Genomic DNA, 20,035 nt, shown 5'->3' with positions numbered 1-20,035 from the left:
TAGCCCAATGGGCCAATCGACGAGCATCGATCCCAGACCGACCACACATCAAGCGAGCGTTTTACCATTGGGCTACGTCCCGTCCCTATGTGCAGTGAAATTGATACCCACGGAAAAGTCAACTAGCAATTTGTATATGAATAATGCGGGGTATTTTTGTTTTATATCCCGCCACCCCAGTAAAAATCTCAAAATTGTGAACGGCTCCAAACAAGTTTTGGTCAATTTATTGCTCGAGGGCCAACAAAGAACAACAGGCCACTGAAAATGGCTACTATATTCTGGTCACTTTATTTTCAGGCCGATGATTAATTAATCAATGTGCTCTAGTGGTATCGTTAAACAAAACAAACTTCTTCTCTCTCTTTTTTTTTTTTTTTTTTTTTTTTTGGATACAGTGTGGTGCTGTCGCTTTCCGGTTTCCAACGGCTATGCAAAACGAAGCTAATCTGCATTTGTTTACAAATAGCGTTAACCAAATCTGTTTAGTGTATTTGATGCAATAAGCAACGGTTACCTTAACTAAGGGGAGACAACCTTTGAAATACTAGTGACCGATAGTCTTGTATTTTATTTTTAGCTGACAAGAACAGCGTCAATATATTGTATTAAAGGGACATTTCTGAGTTTGCTGCATTGTAAGATGTTTCAGACTAATAAAATATTTCTACGATTAAACTTACATATCAAATATATTTTCTTCTTTAGAATACCAGTGTCTGTATATCAGTGTGTAACTGGTCATCTTAATATTTGTAAGAATCCCAAACTGGATTTTTTTTTCAGATAATTTTTCGTACGTACGAAAAAATGTATTTTAGGAAATAAAATAAAGTTTAACCTAGTACAAATATTAGAACGATCAGAAACACGTTTAATATACAGCCACTAATATTTTATGCAGAAAAATATATTTGATATGTAATTACAATCGTTAAAAAGTCTCTGCTAGTCGATAACATTTTAAAAATATCAGCATACTAAGGAATGTCCCTTTAACGAGGACTAATCCGCATTTTAGAGTATCTTTGACGGAACTTTTCTGAATGTGCTATCATTGTATCATGTTTTCTTCAACTAACTGAATATCTGTAGATAATTTATTAACGACTAAAATGACAAATTAAATACATTTTTATATTTGGAATATCAGCTCCAGAGCCCTTCGGATGTACCCGCGGTGATGGGTTCATTTATTTTTCCCCATGTCATTTTTCCCTTTCCACGAGAGGGTTGCAAAATATATATCAGGGGAAGGGGGTCCCGCTGTTATTTGTGCTACAGGCCCCGCGGATCCTTAAACCGGCTCTGATAAGCACATAATGTTTGTAGTAGTCAAAAATTAAGTTTGCCGCCAAACAATTTCGTACGTGTACGAATATTATATATATATATATATATATATATATATATATATATATATATATATATATATATATATATATATATATATATATATATATATATATATATATATGCTCTTCAAAAAACATAGGGGAACTCTAATAAAAATTTACAATTGCCAAAATTGTAAGGTACATTAGCTGTGGGGAATGGTTATATGATAATACAATCTAATTAAAATTATCTCCACTATTACATGTGGATCTAACAGCAGCCAGGTGGAGCTCATGTCCACCAATCAAAACCTTACTTGCAGAATCCTGCCAGTGATTTGAAAATAATTTGAAAACATTCCGAATTATCCTGAGGGTATACGACATGTTTCATGTGAATTACGAATGCCTTATTTAAACCAGTAGAACTAATTTTAATCAGATTGCTAACAACACTGCGTAGTCTCCAATGTCCAGGTAACATTTCGTCTGTAAATAATAATTTAAATATTGACCAATCACACTTCGCCTTTTACAACGTTATTTGGGAGCATACAAATTCTAAAAATATCGGGCGAGTCTATTTTAGTGGCCGCAGTACAGCGAACCATACCAATACGTACGGGATGGGTTATCAGTCTTCAATTTTACATTAAAAGTTATTTATTTATTTATATAAAGAAAAACTAAAAGAGTCTTCAGTTTTACATTACAAATTATTTATTTTATAAAATAAAACATGTTTTAAGGCATTCGTAATTCACACGAAACATGTAGTATACCCTCAGGATAATTCGGAATGTTTTCAAATTATTTTTAAATCACTGGCATGATTCTGCAAGTAAGGTTTTGATTGGTGGACATGAGCTCCACCTGGCTGCTGTTAGATCCACATGTAATAGTGGAGCTAATTTTAATTAGATTGATGATAATAATGAATTACTTGGGCCAACATTACAACCGGTAGTTCAGTATTACAGTAGGTTTTATGACCACCAAAGATCTAGAAGGACGATTGGTGTCAAAAAGTTGACATTTTTTTAATCAGTAAATCGCAAATTCAAACAATAAAAATGACTAAAACCAAAACAATAACAACTGTATGATCAACAGAATGAAAAGGATTGACAGAAATAATGTCCCACAGTGATTTATCTACCCTCCTGGAAATTGTCAAAATGGAGAATGACATCCCACGCACGTGTACGGGGCAACTGCGTGATGCACGTGCAAACTATGGAATGTGTTTCGGTGTGTTGATAAACAGACCTGAACGTTGTTTACTAGGATGTCTGTGGTCAAATCGTATATTCGGTCTAATAGTTGATATTAACATTAATAATTCAGGTTCCCCTACTTTTTTTGAAGAGTATATTAGGAAGTGAACTTTTTTAAAAGGCTACTACAAAGATTAGAACGACCAGAAACACACTGGATATAGTACAGGTGCTGATATTCTAAACAAGAAAGTGGGGTGGGGTCGGGACCTAGCCCAGCGGTCTAAAGGGCTATTTCTCGTTCCAGCTAGTGCTCGACAATTGATATAACAAAGGCCGTGATATCTGACATCCTGTCTATGGGATGCTGCATATTAAAGATCCCTGGTTACTAATCCATGAATAGCCCATTGCGTAGCAGCAGCGGGTTTCATCTCTCGTTATCCTTGTGGTTGTCCTTACCGGCCTCGGTGGCGTCGTGGTTAGGCCATCGGTCTACAGGCTGGTAGGTACTGGGTTCGGATTCCAGTCGAGGCATGGGATTTTTAATCCAGATACCGACTCCAAACCCTGAGTGAGTGCTCCGCAAGGCTCAAATGGGTAGGTGCAAACCACTTGCACCGACCAGTGATCCATAACTGGTTCAACAAAGGCCATGGTTTGTGCTATCCTGCCTGTGGGAAGCGCAAATAAAAGATACTTTAAAGAAGCCCAAACTGGATTTTGTCTTCAAATAATTTCGTACGTACGAAAAAACAATATTTTAGGAAATAAAAGGAAATTTAACCTAGTACAAATATTATAACGATCAGAAACACGTTTAAAGGGACACACCCTAGTTACGGCTAGTTGTTAACCATTACGGCGTTATTTTTCGCTATTAAACCCATTTTTTCACAAATAAAATTGCACTTTACTTACCGTTTATTATTTAGAATATACATTTCCATTCACCTGAAGTGTTTTTTGGTAATCCTGGTAATCCTGGTGTTTGTAATACCACAAAATGCATTTTTCGTATTTCTGAAAAACGGACGTACGTTTGAGAAAAAACCGTTGAGCAGACAAGTCTAATCTATTTTTAGACGGGATATTTCCATTTCAATGTCACAGACGTTGGTATACCACGTGACCGTTATCATTTTGGTTCGGTTTGTTTTCTCGTGCACGGTTCGCGCAATCAACATCCGATTTGTTGTTGTTCATTTGTGAGATTTTTCTTCACAGTTCGTGAACATTTTCAGTAACAATAAAGTTCAGACAAGTAAGTATCTCAATACAAAACGTTACAAACCCTTAAAACCAATAATTTTGCTAAGTCCTACGATATCTGGAGAGGGAATACAACCAGGACAGAACAGTTGGAACATGTCCAGGAAAGGTGAAAAGATCGCACCCAAAGTCTGTTAAATTTGTCGTGACGTAGGCATTGTTGTGCTTCGAGCGACATCTACCGGTGACATCAGAATACAAACTTTCAAAATTATTTCAAGCAATTGGGACATGGGGATACCCATGGTATTTATCGATATAAAACCTGCTTTTTCACTCCATTTGATAAAAAACGTGATCTAAGTGTGTTACAGGTTTGTAGATTAACCAAATTATAATTTATTTTCGCTGGATGGAACTAGGGTGTGCGGCTTTAATATACAGCCACTAATATTTTATGCAGAAACATATATTTGATATGTAATTACAATCGTTAAAAAGTATCTGTTAGTCGATAACATCTTAAAAATTGCAGCAAACTCAGGAATGTCCCTTTAAACATTCATTCATTCAATTCAATTCAATTTATTAGTTTTAGTCCGTAAAAAGGATTTGTTAAAGTTCATATAGACTGGATGCGGCGTGTGCGTGCGGTGCGGCTAAAATAAGTGCGTCTGACAACATTCTGTTGAATGGAAATAATCGTATGTGGTTTACATCCCCCAAAAACACAAGCCACATAAGCAATAGTCAGACCGCACGCACGCGTCGCATCCAATCTAGAAGAGCGTTTAGTCCGAAACACGTCACAATGGCATCAAACTAACGAAAGGGATACTTTTTAAAAAACGTATGGCTTTATTTCCGCGTTTTTCACAGACTCTCTGCCCTGATTCATACAAGCCAGATATTCCAGTTTTAAAGGTCACGTCTGCTGTCGGCTACAATGGTAAATATGACTCTCATGGGAAATTAATATGATGCACACACAAGGAAAACCACCATGTCTGCACCGCTGGTGTTGCCTCGATTGATCGTCAAATGGTTTTGTGTGAATTCTATGCATACATGTACTTGGGTAGATGGGATGGAAGGAAATATTTTATTTAACGACACATTCAACACATTTTATTTACAATTATATGGCGTCAGACATATGGTTAAGGACCGCGCAGATATTGAGAGAGGAAACCCGCTGTCGCCACTTCATGGACTACTCTTTTCGATTAGCAGCAAGGGATCTTTTTATATACACCATCCCATAGACAGGGTAGTACATACCACGGCCTTTGATATGCCAGTCGTGGTGCACTGGCTGTAACGAAAAATAGACCAATGGGCCCATCGACGAGGGTAAAGGGGAGTGGAGGGATGGGGTAGCTTACATGCAGAGATGTGGCTAATGTGGGTTTCTTCTCTAACTGATTAATTGATGCTTACCTGTACAGCCGAGCATTTTAATAAAATGTGAAAAATAAATTGTACATATGTATGGATTTAAATTATATTTTAAATTTAATTGTAGCCTTATAATTGAAAAAGTTAAAGGGACATTCCTGAGTTTGCTGCATTGTAAGATGTTTCCGATCCATAAAATATTTCTACGATTAAACTTACATGTTAAATATATTTTCTTGTTTAGAATATCAGTGTCTGTATATTCAATGTGTGTCTGGTCGTCTTAATATTTGTAAGAAGCCCAAGCTGGATTTCGTCTTCAAATAATTTCGTACGTACGAAAAAATATATTTTAGGAAATAAAACGAAATTTAACCCAGTACAAATATTAGAACGATCAAAAACATGTTTAATATACAGCCACTAATATTTTTTGCAGGAAAATATATTTGATATTTAATTACAATCGTTAAAAAGTCTCTGTTAGTCGTTAACATCTTAAACATAGCAGCAAACTCAGGAATGTCCCTTTAAAGTTTGTTTAGTTTAACGACACCACTAGAGCACATTGATTTATTAATCGTCTGCTGTTGGATGTCAAACAGTTGGCAATTTTGACATATAGTCCCAGAGAGGAAACCCGCTACATTGTTCCATTAGTAGCAAAGGATCTTTTATCCCACAGACAGGGTACCCAGCAGCGCATACCACGGCCTATGATATACCAGTCGTGGTGCACTGGCTGGAACGAGAAATAGCCCATTGGGTCCACCGACACTATAACTGATTAACTTAAATTATGAAATGCACGATATTCTACCCTGGTGTTCTGCTACGGAGAGAAGGGGTGGGGTGGGGATTTATGATGCGTGGGGTGGGATAGGAATACATAAATAAATAAATAAATAACGTAATTCATTAATTAATAACTCAATAAATAACTCAATAAATAAATAAACATTATTAATGCTAAACTAAAAAACAAAAAGGATGAAGAAAGTATGTTAAAAACGCCGATGGGTTGGTGGTTTTTTTTTCTCTCGTCGGCTGGGTTACATAAAACATATGTAAAGGCGCAGATCCAGAGGGGGTGCTGCGTTTATTTCCTTTTATTGAGGCAGAAAAAAACAAGAATGACGAAAGTATGTTAAAAACGCCGATGGGTTGGGTCTTTTTGTCTCTCTCGTTGGCTGGGTTACATAAAACAGGTGCAGGGCCCGTGCTTATAAAACTTAAAGTCTAGACTTTAATAAAGTTCACACTTTAACGTAATGCTATTTGAATGGCGTTGCCATGACGTTAAAGTCTGGACTTTATTAAAGTCTAGACTTTAAGATTTATAAGCACGGGGCCAGATCCAGTGGGGATGCGGTCTTTATTTCGTTTTAGTGAGGAAGACGTAATATGTTATAATGTATGTTAGTGTTAAATTCATAATACTGTAAATGCATTTTTAAGCCTAAACTCCTACCCGCCCTAGATATTAATCCTGTGAAGAGGTGTGTGTGTGTGTGTGTGTGTGTGTGTGTGTGTGTGTGTGTTTGTGTGTTTGTGCGCAGGAATTTACACGGCGGGGGCGGGGGTATACTACCCTGGAAAGTACTAAAAAAAATTAATTCGCTTGGGGGGGGGGGGGGGGGGGGGGGATCAGACCCAACCCGACCCGACTCCCCCTACACGCGCTTGAAACAACTGAAAGGCATACTGTCACAGATTTAAGGACTTTATTTCTTTAAAAATGGATAATAAATGAAAATTACATTAATGTTTAGAAACCAAATCTTATTATCTCATCACCTTAACTGAACCATAATGGAGTGAAATCTATGTCAACCATCTTGGCAATATTAATTTTTGAATTATGGACCATTGCCATAATTCAATTACTTTTTCAAAATGTTCTTAATAAGTGGAGTAAGGTGGCTAAGAAGATAGATGAATAAAGTATGTTTAGAGACAAATCAAATATGTTTTTCAGGCAGTACTTTGTTAGGCCATTTAATCGGCCAGTGGTCTGTGACAATATGCCTTTAACACCTAAGTGACACAATTAATAAAACGTTTCGATCCCGCAGATCCGTTTTATTATTTATACCGTTAACAATGTGCGATCGGTTATAACTTAATCTTGCTTGATTACACTCTCACAGCAAAAAGGGTACGGCCTTGTTACGACATTAATACTCTTAGAAATGAGCAAAATGTACTCAAAAGTTGGGTATAATTCACGCGACAAGTCACGAGATAAAGCGTTTTCGAGTCGGTCAAGGTCAGGCCTGATATTTTTCGACTGGCAGCCGGATCAGCGTGGCTTTCGGTAGAGAACCGGTCTATTGTTCGCCTCGTGACAGAGTTCGCAGTGGGAATTAAGGGTCGCGCCTTTTAATCCCATCATCCATTGTTAAAACGACTGTGTTTAATGTATTAGTGCATTAAGATTAATGTTTATCAACTGTATATATAATATTTATATTTACTCACCTGTCGTTAAGTCGTGTATTTATAAGCTATAGGCTGTAGGTCACGTCATTTTCTCTGGGAGTGGTTCGTCTGAGGTGTGTTGAATCGGACACCTGTCAACTTAAATACAGGAGCACTCTGGGTAGATATACCTGAGGGTGTGTTCAGGGTGGCGAGCGATCACGGTCGCTCGCTAGACTGGATTTTGCGCCTAACGTAAGATTAATGTGATGATACGATATGGTACCAGTCAACTTGTGAGAAAGCGCTAGGCGTCCGGAACATGTCGCGATATATAGATATCGAGGTCAGTCGCTAGCCCAGTGACGGAATGCATGTAGTTGAGGCTGATACGTAGGCTCCTGGGTTCGCATCCTAGTAACGGCTTTGTCCCAGAATTAGTTTTAACCAGGCAATGCTTTTGAACTGTTATCAGGTGGGGGTGGGAGTGTGTGTGTGGGGGTGGGGGGTTGACTGGTTTAAATTATTTTTAAAAATTTTAATGTATTTTGGGGGCAGCATGTCTCGACCCCATAAACTTCCCTCACTAGTATTGCCTTTGCGAACCGATAGAAATTTAGAGGGGGTGGGGTGGGGGTGTTGGTGTTCAGAGGCGTACCGTTCTTCCCAGGACAATTTTGAAAATAAAATGACATGGGGAAAACGATTTCCTGGCTGCTAGACAGTTTGTAATTATTAGTTTAGATCATTTAAGGTTTTTAAATTTTATTTTTTCTTAAATTTATTTGATTATTTATTTGGTTGTTTATTTTATTTTAAATCTTAGTTTATACAAATGTATGTACACGTTTCCATAGCAATGACAGTACATACACGTCCTTTTTAATGTACCAGTCTTTAATTGGGTAGGGGAACACTGATTGGGTAGGGGAACTCTGATTGAGTAGGGGAACTCTTATTGAGTAGGGGAACTCTTATTGGGTAGGGGAACACTGATTGAGTAGGGGAACCCTGATTGGGTAGGGGAACCCTGATTGGGTAGGGGAACTCTTATTGAGTAGGGGAACTCTTATTGGGTAGGGGAACTCTTATTGAGTAGGGGAACTCTTATTGAGTAGGGGAACCCTGATTGGGTAGGGGAACTCTTATTGGGTAGGGGAACCCTGATTGGGTAGGGGAACTCTTATTGGGTAGGGGAACTCTTATTGAGTAGGGGAACCCTGATTGGGTAGGGGAACTCTTATTGGGTAGGGGAACTCTTATTGGGTAGGGGAACACTGATTGGGTAGGGGAACTCTTATTGAGTAGGGGAACCCTGATTGGGTAGGGGAACTCTTATTGGGTAGGGGAACTCTTATTGAGTAGGGGAACTCTTATTGGGTAGGGGAACCCTGATTGGGTAGGGGAACCCTGATTGGGTAGGGGAACTCTTATTGAGTAGGGGAACTCTTATTGGGTAGGGGAACCCTGATTGGGTAGGGGAACCCTGATTGGGTAGGGGAACTCTTATTGGGTAGGGGAACTCTTATTGGGTAGGGGAACTCTTATTGGGTAGGGGAACCCTGATTGGGTAGGGGAACTCTTATTGGGTAGGGGAACTCTTATTGAGTAGGGGAACTCTTATTGGGTAGGGGAACCCTGATTGGGTAGGGGAACTCTTATTGGGTAGGGGAACTCTTATTGAGTAGGGGAACTCTTATTGAGTAGGGGAACCCTGATTGGGTAGGGGAACTCTTATTGAGTAGGGGAACTCTTATTGAGTAGGGGAACTCTTATTGAGTAGGGGAACCCTGATTGGGTAGGGGAACCCTGATTGGGTAGGGGAACTCTTATTGGGATGGGGAACTCTTATTGGGTAGGGGAACTCTTATTGGGATGGGGAACTCTTATTGGGTAGGGGAACCCTGATTGGGTAGGGGAACTCTTATTGAGTAGGGGAACTCTTATTGAGTAGGGGAACTCTTATTGAGTAGGGGAACTCTTATTGGGTAGGGGAACTCTTATTGGGTAGGGGAACTCTTATTGAGTAGGGGAACCCTGATTGGGTAGGGGAACTCTTATTGGGTAGGGGAACTCTTATTGAGTAGGGGAACTCTTATTGGGTAGGGGAACCCTGATTGGGTAGGGGAACCCTGATTGGGTAGGGGAACTCTTATTGAGTAGGGGAACTCTTATTGAGTAGGGGAACCCTGATTGGGTAGGGGAACCCTGATTGGGTAGGGGAACTCTTATTGGGTAGGGGAACTCTTATTGGGTAGGGGAACTCTTATTGGGTAGGGGAACCTTGATTGGGTAGGGGAACTCTTATTGGGTAGGGGAACCCTGATTGGGTAGGGGAACCCTGATTGGGTAGGGGAACTCTTATTGGGTAGGGGAACTCTTATTGAGTAGGGGAACTCTTATTGGGTAGGGGAACCCTGATTGGGTAGGGGAACTCTTATTGGGTAGGGGAACTCTTATTGAGTAGGGGAACCCTGATTGGGTAGGGGAACCCTGATTGGGTAGGGGAACCCTGATTGGGTAGGGGAACTCTTATTGGGATGGGGAACTCTTATTGGGTAGGGGAACTCTTATTGGATGGGGAACTCTTATTGGGTAGGGGAACCCTGATTGGGTAGGGGAACTCTTATTGAGTAGGGGAACTCTTATTGAGTAGGGGAACTCTTATTGAGTAGGGGAACTCTTATTGAGTAGGGGAACTCTTATTGGGTAGGGGAACTCTTATTGGGATGGGGAACTCTTATTGAGTAGGGGAACTCTTATTGGGATGGGGAACTCTTATTGGGTAGGGGAACCCTGATTGGGTAGGGGAACTCTTATTGAGTAGGGGAACTCTTATTGAGTAGGGGAACTCTTATTGAGTAGGGGAACTCTTATTGAGTAGGGGAACTCTTATTGGGTATGGGGAACTCTTATTGGGTAGGGGAACCCTGATTGGGTAGGGGAACTCTTATTGAGTAGGGGAACTCTTATTGAGTAGGGGAACTCTTATTGAGTAGGGGAACTCTTATTGAGTAGGGGAACTCTTATTGGGATGGGGAACTCTTATTGGGTAGGGGAACCCTGATTGAGTAGGGGAACTCTTATTGAGTAGGGGAACTCTTATTGGGATGGGGAACTCTTATTGAGTAGGGGAACTCTTATTGAGTAGGGGAACTCTTATTGGGATGGGGAACTCTTATTGGGTAGGGGAACCCTGATTGAGTAGGGGAACTCTTATTGAGTAGGGGAACTCTTATTGGGATGGGGAACTCTTATTGGGTAGGGGAACACTGATTGAGTAGGGGAACTCTTATTGGGTAGGGGAACCCTGATTGGGTAGGGGAACTCTGATTGAGTAGGGGAACCCTGATTGGGTAGGGGAACTCTTATTGGGTAGGGGAACCCTGATTGGGTAGGGGAACTCTTATTGAGTAGGGGAACTCTTATTGGGTAGGGGAACCCTGATTGGGTAGGGGAACCCTGATTGAGTAGGGGAACTCTTATTGGGTAGGGGAACTCTGATTGGGTAGGGGAACTCTTATTGGGTAGGGGAACTCTTATTGGGTAGGGGAACTCTTATTGGGTAGGGGAACCCTGATTGGGTAGGGGAACTCTTATTGGGTAGGGGAACTCTTATTGAGTAGGGGAACCCTGATTGGGTAGGGGAACCCTGATTGGGTAGGGGAACTCTTATTGGGTAGGGGAACTCTTATTGAGTAGGGGAACTCTTATTGGGTAGGGGAACCCTGATTGGGTAGGGGAACTCTTATTGGGTAGGGGAACTCTTATTGGGATGGGGAACTCTTATTGGGTAGGGGAACTCTTATTGGGATGGGGAACTCTTATTGGGTAGGGGAACCCTGATTGGGTAGGGGAACTCTTATTGAGTAGGGGAACTCTTATTGAGTAGGGGAACTCTTATTGAGTAGGGGAACTCTTATTGAGTAGGGGAACTCTTATTGGGTAGGGGAACTCTTATTGGGATGGGGAACTCTTATTGAGTAGGGGAACTCTTATTGGGAGGGGAACTCTTATTGGGTAGGGGAACCCTGATTGGGTAGGGGAACTCTTATTGAGTAGGGGAACTCTTATTGATTGAGTAGGGGAACTCTTATTGAGTAGGGGAACTCTTATTGAGTAGGGGAACTCTTATTGGGATGGGGAACTCTTATTGGGTAGGGGAACCCTGATTGGGTAGGGGAACTCTTATTGAGTAGGGGAACTCTTATTGAGTAGGGGAACTCTTATTGAGTAGGGGAACTCTTATTGAGTAGGGGAACTCTTATTGGGATGGGGAACTCTTATTGGGTAGGGGAACCCTGATTGAGTAGGGGAACTCTTATTGAGTAGGGGAACTCTTATTGGGATGGGGAACTCTTATTGAGTAGGGGAACTCTTATTGAGTAGGGGAACTCTTATTGGGATGGGGAACTCTTATTGGGTAGGGGAACCCTGATTGAGTAGGGGAACTCTTATTGAGTAGGGGAACTCTTATTGGGATGGGGAACTCTTATTGGGTAGGGGAACACTGATTGAGTAGGGGAACTCTTATTGGGTAGGGGAACCCTGATTGGGTAGGGGAACTCTGATTGAGTAGGGGAACCCTGATTGGGTAGGGGAACTCTTATTGAGTAGGGGAACTCTTATTGGGTAGGGGAACCCTGATTGGGTAGGGGAACTCTTATTGAGTAGGGGAACTCTTATTGAGTAGGGGAACTCTTATTGAGTAGGGGAACTCTTATTGAGTAGGGGAACTCTTATTGGGATGGGGAACTCTTATTGGGTAGGGGAACCCTGATTGGGTAGGGGAACTCTTATTGAGTAGGGGAACTCTTATTGAGTAGGGGAACTCTTATTGAGTAGGGGAACTCTTATTGAGTAGGGGAACTCTTATTGGGATGGGGAACTCTTATTGGGTAGGGGAACCCTGATTGAGTAGGGGAACTCTTATTGAGTAGGGGAACTCTTATTGGGTAGGGGAACTCTTATTGAGTAGGGGAACTCTTATTGAGTAGGGGAACTCTTATTGGGATGGGGAACTCTTATTGGGTAGGGGAACCCTGATTGAGTAGGGGAACTCTTATTGAGTAGGGGAACTCTTATTGGGATGGGGAACTCTTATTGGGTAGGGGAACACTGATTGAGTAGGGGAACTCTTATTGGGTAGGGGAACCCTGATTGGGTAGGGGAACTCTGATTGAGTAGGGGAACTCTTATTGGGATGGGGAACTCTTATTGGGATGGGGAACTCTTATTGGGTAGGGGAACACTGATTGAGTAGGGGAACTCTTATTGGGTAGGGGAACTCTTATTGGGATGGGGAACACTGATTGAGTAGGGGAACACTGATTGGATAGAGGAACACTGATTGAGTAGGGGAACACTGATTGGGTAGAGGAACACTGATTGAGTAAGGGAATACTGATTGAGTAGGAGAACCATTATTGGGTAGGAGAACAGTGATTGAGTATAGAGAAAAACCTAGTTCAATGAGGGCGATCGATCCTGCGACCCATTGTTCTTGGGGTAACCACTGAACCACACGCCGCCCGACGTGAATACCATCTGCTAGTAATATATATATATATTTTTGACGCCAGTGTTATCTATTTGCTTCCTTAGTATATTATTTCCTCGTGGATAAGAAAGACAGGTGCAGCAGAGAACGTGCATTACGCTCATTAGCACTGACTTGCCACGACCCGTACACGCCCAGTTACACATATAGTTTGATGATTAAGCACTGAAGCAAGAAAACATGACTGCTGACTTTTTTTTAATATTTAATTTTGGTCGGGCAATGTCATATAGTGTTTTGAGATATAAGCAGTCATTAATTAGCAAGATAACTTTGTTCGTTTTTAGTTAGCGCCAGCATGCTTGCAAATCGACATGGCGTCAAATAAATGTCATGTATGTATTGACTATGTATGCCCACAAATGACTGTCAGGTCAGATGTCGGGAATTAACGTGCTTATATCAGTTTAATGTTCAAGCACGCTCGTCGCGAGCACGACTTCTGACCAGGGCCAGACGAATGCAGTGGCAGATCCAGAAAATCCATTGGGGGGGGGGGGGGGGGCAGTGACATGAAGTGGAAAGCCAAGGGAACTTTGGGGGAGGTTTGGAGGGGGATCGTAAAAATATGAAAATTAATATATAATAAAATTATAACTATCGCAAAATTTAGGGGGGGGCGGACCTCCCTCTCCCCCCCCCCCGATCCGCCTCTGGAATGTCAAACGAAATGGAACATAATCTAATAAGTTGCATTTAATTACTTCTTCCCACCAACATTACATACTAATATTAACTTTTACTTTACAGTGCGTGGCCACTGATCAAGTCAAAGTTCAAATTCCCCCTTTAAATAGAGTACTGAATACTACTATGCCTGCCATTGGTAAGATATATGACAGAGGATACTACATAAATGGCCCTTAGATACCATTTATCTTCTTTCTTGTTTTTTAAACCACAAAAAAACAAAACCCTCCGCACTTAATGAGCGAAAGCAAGTTGAATACGTTTTTAAACACGGATGTAGTATTCTATTTATTTACATATCCTCTAAAAACAGCTTTAAAGTCAATTTAAACGTCTTTTGGAACTAAAACATATTTACGTCACTTGCAGTTCATTTGTGTCACAAAGTAATCAGTTTCAGTATAGCTTATACGTGAAAGAGCTATCAATTTCGGTCATGCTATTGTATTAGATGGTATAGCTGTATACTACACGGAATGGTACCTTGGCTTGCGAAGAAGACATTTTTCGTGTACCTGTGTTTTCTAGTCTAAAGACGCATCCCGTTATATATAAAACTAGAAACACACACACACACGCACGCACGCACGCACGCACGCACACACGCACACACACCATTTTCTATTATTTACTGTAACTGTAAGGGGTTGTTTTACATGTACATTTGTTTATATCTATACTGTGTAGGTTGATTGAAACGTTGCATTTAGCAGCTTCAGACGCAACTGTTACTATTGTCATCTGTAGGATTGTAGTTGGTGGTGTGCACCCTATGCCACTGATCTACACTCGGCTCCACAGATGGCAGAAATGCAAATACGAACTGAATTATTTGTTCACGACCTCAGACCTACACGAGATAGCAATCTTCACAGCTGTCGTCAGCCTGGTGTCGTGTTCAGGAGAGCGAGTGCTCGCAAACAACCTGACTGGTTTCTATCGTATACTTACTCTTAACGTGTATTTAACACTAGGCCCAAAATACCAGTTTAGCGAGCGACCGTCAGTGTTCAATCTCATGAACATTCCATTGGTGCAGCACACGTGCTCCTGTCTATAATTTATCACCTTTGTTGTTTGCGCAAACACACGAGCCAGGAGGTTTTATTCCATTCCCATATGTGTGTATGTTAAGAGCTATATGGTTTTTTTTTCAGTAATCATATTCATGACAAAAATATCTGTGATAGTGCGCGTCCTCGACTTGATAAAACAAGAATAAACAAAAACCGCATCAACAGGCTGAGACAAAAGACGAAAAGCAAAAGATCAGCAAGATATAGAATAGGACATATCACAAGGGTCGTGCCTTGCCTACAATAAAGATGGTGGTGGTGGGGATGGGGTGCAGAGCTAAACATAAAATAATTCTCCATCTAAACAAAATACACTTTCAGTGTTTTGTTTGTTTTTCTCGTGTTGGTTGTTTTTTGTTTGTTTGTTTGTTGTTTTTTTGTTTTTTTGTTGTTTTTTTTGGGGGGGGGGTGTTGTTTGTTGGTTTTGGTGGGGTTTTTTTGGAGTGAGCTTGCCCCATTTCCCGTTAGTTACGGTCCTTAACCGCGACCTTTGATATGCCAGTATGGTTGAGACGGTGGACAGAAAAAACATGAGGTCCACTGACATCGATCGAACCCACGACTCATCGCACAGGCTCTACCACCAAGCCACATCATACGTCACAGCATTCACAACTGAAGATTGATTACATATTTGTTCACAATGTCAGCTTGACATGATTCTCTAGGTGTTTGTGCAGGTATGTCCGTTGTCGACAACTACCTTAAAATACGATAATTAATTAATTAATTATTATTATTATTATTACTTTGTGCACACATCTAGCATCGACCCCTGTCGGTAGGCCCTTTGGTCTATTTCTCGTTCCATCCGGTGCACCATGACTGGTATATCAAAGGCCGTGGTATGTGATATCCTGTCTACGGGATTGTGCATATAAAAGACCCCTTACTACTAACGGAAATATGTAGCAGGTTTTCTCTTTATGTAAACCCCCCCCAAAAAAACAAAAAAAAAACAACAACAACAACAAAAAACATCCAATAGCCGATGATTAATAAGGCAATGTGCTCTAGTCGTTAAACAAAAACAAACTAACTTGTGCACATATCAAATTAAAGTTCAAGTACGCTGCACATGCTCTTCAGAAAGGTAAATGAAATAATGGGTTTTTACGACACTCCAGGTCATTTTAATCTGCGACTATTTGGAGCCCAATAACAGGATTATTTGTAAAGTTGGTCTATATAGTGAGATAATGGTGGGGGGGGGGGGGGGTGGTAAAACGCTCGCTTGATGTGCAGTCGGTCTGGGATCGATCCCCGTCGGTGGGCCCATTGGGCTATTTCTCGTTCCAGCCAGTGTACCACAACTGGTATATCAAAGACCGCGGTATGTGCTATCCTATCTGTGGAATGGTGCAAAAATTATAAAAGAACCCCTGCTGCTAATCGAAAAGAGTAGCCCATGATGTGGCGACAGCGGGTTTCCTCTCTCGATATCTGTGTGGCCCTTAACCATGGGCGGATCCAGGAAATATTTTTAGGGGGGGGGGGGGGGACCAAAAAAGAAGGGCACATTGACTCGTCAAAAGGGCACTTTACTACAAGTTTTGATATTTACAATTAATATGAATTCCTACAGTTCTACGTCATAATATACTAGCAATAATGAAGTAAATTGGCGTCACTCGCGTTAGAACCTCAATGGGGCCCCATTGAAACTCAATAACACAGACACATATCTGCAAGCTTGCGCATGTACACGAAAATCTTGATTTCATTTATCTACAATATAATTATTGTTTACTTAAAAAAAAAAAAATTCTACAAACAAAAAGGGCACTTGGACATTTTGAGGGCACTTGAACAATTTTTTGGGGGGACGCGTCCCCCTGCCCCCCCCCCCCCCCTTGGATCCGCCCATGCCTTAACCATATGTCTGGCGCCATATAACCGTAAGTGAGATATTAAACCCACTGCCGCCCGCCACATAGGCTACTTCTTTGGAATAGCAACAAGCGATATTTTATATACACATACTCACAGACCACGACCTTTGATACACCAGTCGTATTTAATTATATTGATAACAAGTGGAACATTACGACGGTGTTGCTGGTTGAATAAAGTCAAAGTTAGTTTTGATTTAATTACACCATTAGAACACATTAATTTGTTAATCATCGGCTACTGGATGCAAACATTCGATAATTCTGACACGTGGTCTTAAGATCAATCCTGTTACATGTTACCATTAGCAACAAAGGATCTTACATTTTCCCCACATACAGGACAACACATATCATGACCTTTGATAAACCAGTCGTAGGGTATTGGTTGGGACGGCAAAAGTATAAGAGAATGGGTCCACCGTGGGGGGTTCGATTCCAAGTACGACTGGCTGCTCCTAGGTGATGACCAGGTCACCACTGCCATGCATCCAATGAAATAGATTACAGTGTGACGTATAGTTAACCTGACACTCATGTGTCTGGGACGCGTAAGTTAGCTACAAGTGCAACGGCTGTAAATAACTTTGAGTCGAAAAAGATGTTAAAATTAGCTTAAAACCTGGTTTTTGAGGATATGTAAGAAATAGGACAATACATTCGTGTCCGTTAGATACCATTTATCTCACAACTCGTTGTTTAAAAACATATTAAACTCGCTTTCGCTCGTTAGATACATTTTGAAACAACTCGTTGTGAGATAAATGGTATCTAACGGCCACTAATGTATTATTCTCTATTTCAGGACAAATTAAAGAACAAATTAAAAAAAAAAAAAAAATTGTTAGACCATGTAGTCTAACTACTGAGTGACGTCTTTAAGTGTAACACTTAAAAAAAGTTTAATTTTGAAGATTAACCCCCCCCCCCCAAAAAAAAAAAAAAAAAAAAAAAAAAAAAAACATACCCCGCATCCAAAATTAAAAAAAGAAAGAATACAGAATTAAAAAAAAAAAAAACTCAACCCCCACCACTACCCTACCAGCTGCCAGCCATCCACACTCGCCCCTTTGTTTTTCGTTTTGGAACAGCCCTTTTGTTTAAGAAAAGCGCAACAGATGCTTTTCAGATTTATCTGGTCAAGAACTTCTCCAAGAAATTGAACTCCGTTCCACGAGGCTGGTCTATTGATATACCCTGCTTTCCCGTGCTTTACTTCACAGCTCATAATCTGTCGAATATGAGGGATACGGGCTTTGTGTTTGTCTTGAAAGCAATATTTATTTATGTTGTCTGAGAGTTATGACCGGCAGATCGCGGCCGATGGACTTGGATAAACATAAGGCTGTCATTGCACAGAAGCGAGCAGTAGTGGTGAAATAAATGGCCCGAGTTAAGACAGATAAAGCAGGAAAACGCTTCATGTTAAACCAAAATGACTCCAATGGGGATCAGTCAAACAGTTCGCGAGCGTTATCGTAGCTCGCTGTTGCTGAACACGGGTATGGTCTACACCAAGTCTAATAGTATATTGAATATCGGTGACAGAGCGCAATTTAGTATTGATAAAATGATTCCAGGATACGTCTATATTGCTTAATTAAAAATTGAAGAATGGACCGAACAGAGGGGGAAAATCAATGAGCGAGACAGACAGACACACGAACATATTGATAGAGAGACAGACAGATCGAGAGAGAGAGAGAGAGAGAGAGAGAGAGGCAGACAGACAGACGGACAGAGAGAGACACAGAAAGGATAGAGGGCTGATAAAAAGGGAGAGACACATAGATATACAATGGAGAGACAGAAAGATGAAGTAGAGCGAAAGAGAGACAGATAAGGGGGAGGGGAGAAACAGAAAGAGAGAGGGGGGGGGGGGGCATAATATGTATATGTAATAACAGGTGTGTTTAAAAGCAGCTTTCTCTAATTGGAACATTAAATCATAAGCTTACCTTGTCACTCGATCTGTAATGTGTGACGTTATTTACAATGCTATTAGCTAATACAGTATGGTTTTCAGAGACCTTGCGATTTGCAATATCTAATTACATGACCCTAACTAGGAGATGAGCTGATGCAGGCGTATGTGTATGGGGGTTTGGTGGGTCGAACCCCTCCCCAGCTGCAACGAATTTTCTTCTTTTTTTCAATGTATTTCACGGAGAGTATGACCCGACCCTCCTAAAAAAAATTCAGTCGCCAGTCTTGACATAAAACCCCACCCCCTCCGCCCGCGCTGCACAATATCCTGTACACGAGCTTGGGGCCTAATTCACAAAGGTCTCTTAGGCTCTGCTAGACAACAAAGCATCCTCTTTGCAAGTCTTTTAGCATTGCACTGCGAGATCGCAAAGTTGCGATAGTTTAGTGCACTAGGCCCCTGGTTCTCACTCCGAAAAACACAAAAATAGCCCTTTTGGTGTTTTTTAAACTGCTATTTTTGTCTAGCTGATGAAAACCTTATAATACTGCCCCCAACCCACCCAACCTAGTTATATCGAGTTAGACACGATAATGTATTTAAACCCATTTCAATTAATATGGCGGATCCAAAGAGAAGTGACAGGGGTCCCGTGACCACCCACTGCCCCTCTGAAATGCCATTGTTTACTAACATTAAAGGCGCAGACCCTAGTTTCAACCCGTAAAAATGGACACCAAGTTTGGTTAATTTACAAACCTGTAACTCATCTGTATAATGTTATAAGAGAGTGAAACAAGAGTCTATGATGTTGAAACGGTGAAATATCGTTAAACATAGACTAAAACTCGACTGCATAACTGTTATTTCTCAGACGCACGTGCGTTTTTAAAAATATGAAAAATACATTTTGTGGTATTAGAAACACCAGGATGACCAGAAACACTTCGGATGTACGGAAATGGATAATCTAAACAATAAAATATAAGCAATGTTTGAGTTCAGTGATCATAAACGGCTCTAATAGTGAAAAATATGCTGCAGTGTTTAGAAACTAGGGTCTGTCCCTTTAAAAACAAAAAATCATTATCTACAATATACAGCACTAAATTGCCTAGAAAACGCACCTCTGAACACCTTAATTAAAACAAAAAATCATTATCCACAATATACAGCACTAAATTGCCTAGAAAACGCACCTCTGAACACCTTAATTAAAACAAAAAATCATTATCCACAATATACAGCACTAAATTGCCTAGAAAACGCACCTCTGAACACCTTAATTAAAACAAAAACCCGGGA

The 20,035-nt window shown here is 40.8% G+C and overlaps 1 protein-coding gene across 1 annotated transcript in view; it reads right to left on the bottom strand.

Moving 5' to 3' along the window:
- LOC121370526 (probable beta-D-xylosidase 2) overlaps window positions 1–7,774 on the bottom strand; it is a 165,648-nt gene extending 157,874 nt beyond the window's left edge. The window contains exon 1 of the mRNA XM_041495812.1: window positions 7,646–7,774. The gene's annotated coding sequence lies outside the window, so the exon portion shown is untranslated. The remainder of the gene's footprint in view (window positions 1–7,645) is intronic.
- Between the last annotated feature and the right edge of the window lie 12,261 nt (window positions 7,775–20,035).

The sequence above is a fragment of the Gigantopelta aegis genome, chromosome 4 (genome assembly GCF_016097555.1).
Source record: "Gigantopelta aegis isolate Gae_Host chromosome 4, Gae_host_genome, whole genome shotgun sequence".
Taxonomy (NCBI): domain Eukaryota; kingdom Metazoa; phylum Mollusca; class Gastropoda; order Neomphalida; family Peltospiridae; genus Gigantopelta; species Gigantopelta aegis.
Note: the sequence above shows the minus strand (reverse complement) of the source record. Positions and strands in the feature narration are given on the sequence as shown.